The sequence below is a fragment of the Crocuta crocuta genome, unplaced genomic scaffold, assembly GCF_008692635.1.
Source record: "Crocuta crocuta isolate KB4526 unplaced genomic scaffold, BGI_CrCroc_1.0 scaffold693, whole genome shotgun sequence".
Taxonomy (NCBI): Eukaryota; Metazoa; Chordata; class Mammalia; order Carnivora; family Hyaenidae; genus Crocuta; species Crocuta crocuta.
Genome location: NW_027527545.1, coordinates 643,903 through 648,491, shown reverse-complemented (window position 1 = coordinate 648,491; position 4,589 = coordinate 643,903).

The window sequence follows — 4,589 nt, the reverse complement described above, 5'->3', positions numbered from 1 at the left end:
AAGGGCTCAGCCCCACCCCCGGGAGCCCCACCTCCCCCTCACCAGGCTGGGGCCTCATCAGAAGACAAACGGTTTCCCCGTCGCCGCCCACACTACCGGGTGTCGTCCCCAGCTCCTGAGCATCTGAGGACAGCGGAACAAGCACTGGTGTGGTTAACAGAAGCCCCTGCCTGGCCCAGGGAAGCATTTGGGTCCGACAGCCCTGCCTGTGGTGGCCTGTGACACCTGAGGGCACTCTGGCCCCCGCCAGCCACCAAACCACAGCCCTTAAGCACCTGCGCGCTGACAGGCGGCCCTCCGGCCACTGGTGCCTGAGGAGTGGGATTTGCAAAGGGAAGGAGGGGGACAGAAACAGCCCTTGCTTGACCGGAAGCCCCAGGAGCCTTGGCTGCCATCACCTCTGCACACAGCGGCCCCACGAGGGAGGGGCCACCATGGCCATTTTACAGATGAGCAAAACCATGCACAGGGTACCCGGCAGCTGGTGAGAAGAGGATTTGACCCCGGGTCTCTCTGATCTCCGGATGTGTGCTCTGAACCCCCGAGCCCCTCCCCGGGAGCCAGGCACATGGCTCATTTACTTCTTCCTATCGGTGGACAGCCTCTTCCCTGTTTTTCAGATGGGGACACCTGAGCCCCACCCACAGAGATTTCACATCTGCCACATGCAAGAAAAAGGCATCTTCCGGCAGCCCCGGCCCCCCGAAACTCCATGCCAGCATCAGAGGGAGGGGCTGCCTTATGGGGGCTCCTCACACCATCGGGTCCCAACTCTGGCCGAACTCAGGGGCTCGAGTCACTGCTGCTGATCTGTGTCGCTCAGCTCGGCGTCAGACCCACCTGGACATGTACCCTGACTGGTCTCTTAATTCACGAACACGTTACTGACCTGCCCCGGGCCTCAGTTTCCTCGTCTGTACCTGGGGGCGAGGAGGACACCAATGCACAGGGCTGGTGTAAAGGTCCGGCGAGATGAGCCCAGCACCCGGGAAGCACCAAGGGGTGGAAGCCACTATTCTCATTATCATTGAACAAATATCTGTGCCACGTAAGAGATGGAGAGGGAAGGAGACTCACACATTCCTTGGGCTCTTAGAAAGAGGTGCCCNCGCCACCTAGGGAGCTAGTTAAATGCAGGTTCCTGGGCCCCCACTGCCCAGAGCCTGGGATGGCCCCATCTAACTCCCCCGCAAGATGATTCCCAAGCATGTGGCCCCGGGGGGACCTCTGTGAGAAGCCCTGGCCTGGGCTTTCTGGGCCCTGGCGGAGCTTGCTCCTGGGGCACCACCCACACGGAAAGGACTTTCAAAGCTCCACACTTGCAGGTGCTTTCTCCTCCTTGAGGTGCAAAGCCCGAAAGGCCTCATTCCTTCCACTCCGGGGCAGCAGAAGGAAGCGGCAATGAAGGCCGACCGGCCAAACTTGAAAAGGGGGAGGGGAGGGGCGCCTGGGTGGCTCAGCCGGTTGAACATCTGACTTGAGCATCTGACTTTGGCTCAGGTCATGATCTCACAGTTTGTGGGTTCGAGCCCCGCTTCAGGCTCTGTGCTGACAGCTCGGAGCCCGGAGCCTGCTTCCAATTCTCTCTCTCTGCCCCTCCCCCACTTGGAGTCTGTTTCTCTCTCTCTCTCTCTCTCTTCTTAAAGGTACATAAACATTAAGAAATTTTATTTGAACAGGAGAAGCGAAGATTAATGATACAGTTAAACCAACTTCTCCACTGGACGCCTTCTCAGCACTGTTCATTGTGGATCAGCCCCCAGGAAGAGCGACACAGGGTACCACGTTTCCCACAGCTATTTGACCAGGGAGCCCTTTTCTTTCCATTTGTGGATGACTAGGTTAAGCACTCTTCTGCAGGGTGCTCTCTAGAGAGAAAGAGATCACAAATACTTATACAGCGCGAGACCCCTTTCTTTACAGAGCAGGGCACATGGAACAAGGCAATCGCTCAGCAAATCTGCTCCTCAGCAATGAAACTGCCAAGCAAAGCACCAATGGCTGTACCTATCTCTCGAAGCCAGTATCTGTTTTTGGAGGATGTTTGCATCAATCACTGAATCAGTCCGTCTGTGGGCAGGCAGTCTCTATTGCAGCTACCCGACTCTGCCATTGCGGTGAAAGCAGCCATTGATAACATGTAAACAAATGAGCACAGCTATGTGCTAATAAAACTTTATTGACAGACACCGAGATTTGGATTTCATATAGTAGCACGTCATGACATTTTATTCATGCCAATCAAAATAGTCTTCTTTTGATTTTTCCCCTCAGGCTCTTGAAAGTCTAAAAATCATTCCCGAGTTCACAAAACCAGGTGGCAGCCACGGTTTGCCGGCCTCTGTTCTGGACGCCAGATTCTACAACCAAGCGGTTTACCTTGGACAAGGCCCTCCTAAGCAAATGGAAAGAAAACTCACTTTTCTCGTCTGTAGAGTGGGTTCAATGGGGAACTTGCAAGGGGACAGGGAACTTAAATATCAGGACGTGAGTCTCCTTGATCCTCTATATCCAGTTAGGTTTTAAGACTTCTCAAAAATTCCTCCAAAGCAGTACCTATGACTGGACACTTCTCTCCATGTTCATCAGCCAGACTGAGTTATCACACGCTCACAGCACTCTCGTTACTGGCTCCCAGCTCCAGTCTTGCCTCTAGTCTTTAAGATCCTCTGAAAACACAAATCCTGGGTGGCTAAGTCGGTTGAGCGTCCGACTTCAGCTCAGGTCATGATCTCGCAGTCTGTGAGTTCAAGCCCCGCATCGGGCTCTGTGCTGACAGCTCAGAGCCTGGAGCCTGCTTTGGATTCTGTGTCTCCCTCTCTCTCTGCCCCTCCCCTGCTCACACTCTGTCTCTCTCTCTTAGAAACAAATAAAAATTAAAAAACAAAAACAAAAAACACAAATCCTATCGTGTCACTCCTGTACACAGAAGGTTCCAAGGTTCCTATCACAGAAACGAAATAAAATCCAGAGCCCTTCCCAAGCCCTCTGGGGCCTTGAGACTGGTCCCTCAAGTCTCTCCCTTTCTCACTTTGAATGTTCTAGTCAAACTGGCTCTTGCTCCAACAATGTTCCATGCCCCTCCTCCTGCCTCAGGACCTTTGCACCAACTCTTCCGCCTGACTGACATGCTCTCCTCACCTCTACTCACATTCTCCACTGCTGGCTGCCTCATATCATTCAGGCCTCAGCTTATATGTCACCTTCTTGGGTCTCACGTGTGCCTTCCACCCCAAGCACTCTGAAGCACATACTCCTGTTTTATTTTCTTCCTGAACCTGTACTTCCTTGTTTGCTTTTCTTTTCTTTTCTTTTTTTAAATATTTTATATTATTTTGAGAAAGAGAGAGAGCAGGGGAAGGGTAGAAAGAGGGAGACAGAGGATACAAAGCCGGCTCTGCTCTGTGACCACAGAGCCTGGTGAGGGGCCTGAACTCACGAACCGTGAGATCACGACGACCTGTGCCGAAGTTGAGTCGGCCGCTTAGCCAACTGAACACCCAGGCGCCCCCTCATTTTCTTAGTCACAGTTCCTCTTCCTTCCCTGACCAGAAACGCAAGCTCTCCAAGGACAGAGACCTGGCCCGAGGTCCCCAGCACTGGTCCCCAGGCCCCAGAACACTGACAGGCACGTAGCAGGGGCTCAGCTTTTACTGCCAAATGAGCGTCCACGTGCCGGGAACACACTGCTAGTAAGTGTAAGGGTCACTGTGAATCTACCATGTGCCTCTGCCTGCTAGCAGTGGGCGGTGCCCCCCGGTCCAGAACGGGGTCCCCAGCCCAAGAAGAAGAGTATGGAGTGTGCCATTGCTCTCTGCAGGCCGCATCCCTGAGGAAGTCAGCCTGGCCCATCCCCGAGATGCTGGGATGTGTATGGCGGGGGGTGGGGGCGGGCAGGGACTTCAGCTCCGGGGACACCATTCCCACAACACCCACGCCCCCGGTTCCCCCAGCTGCCTCCCAGAAGCCTTGGGGCTGAGTCTGGGCCCGGGGCCCAGGAGAATTTTTCTGTTTGGCTGCTCTCCTGACGCGGGAGAAGGGCTGTCCGGGAGCAAGGGGAATGGCACTTTCCCGCTAGAAGCCAGAGTCCCGGTAACCAGCGTCTGGGATCTCTGTCATCTGTCATCTGCCCACACAGCCCAGCCAGCGAGTCAACCTTTAGAGCCACTCGGCTCTCACCCAATTCAAAATGATAAAAATAAATGCAAGCGGTGTAATTCAGAGGGCCGAGCAGGGAAGGACGATCATGATAATAACAGCGGCAGCTAACTCAGGTTGAGCAATTGCTGTGTATTTGACGTTCCACATGTACTCTTTTACCGGATCCATAACACAGGAATATGAGATTAAAAGTGTTACCAATGATCACTGCCCCTCGCTTAGAGCAAAGGAAACAGAGGTCTAGAGAAGTACAGTAACTCATCCAAGGGCACACAGCGAGTAGGCAGCTGATTGCGAGAAGGCAGCTGATTGCTTCCACAAACAAACCAAAGCGGTGCTCTTGACCCTCATCAGAAGACCCCTCTGGGCTCGGGCCCTCCAGATATAAAAGTTACAGCAGGGGTGGGGGCAGTTAACAAGACTAGATC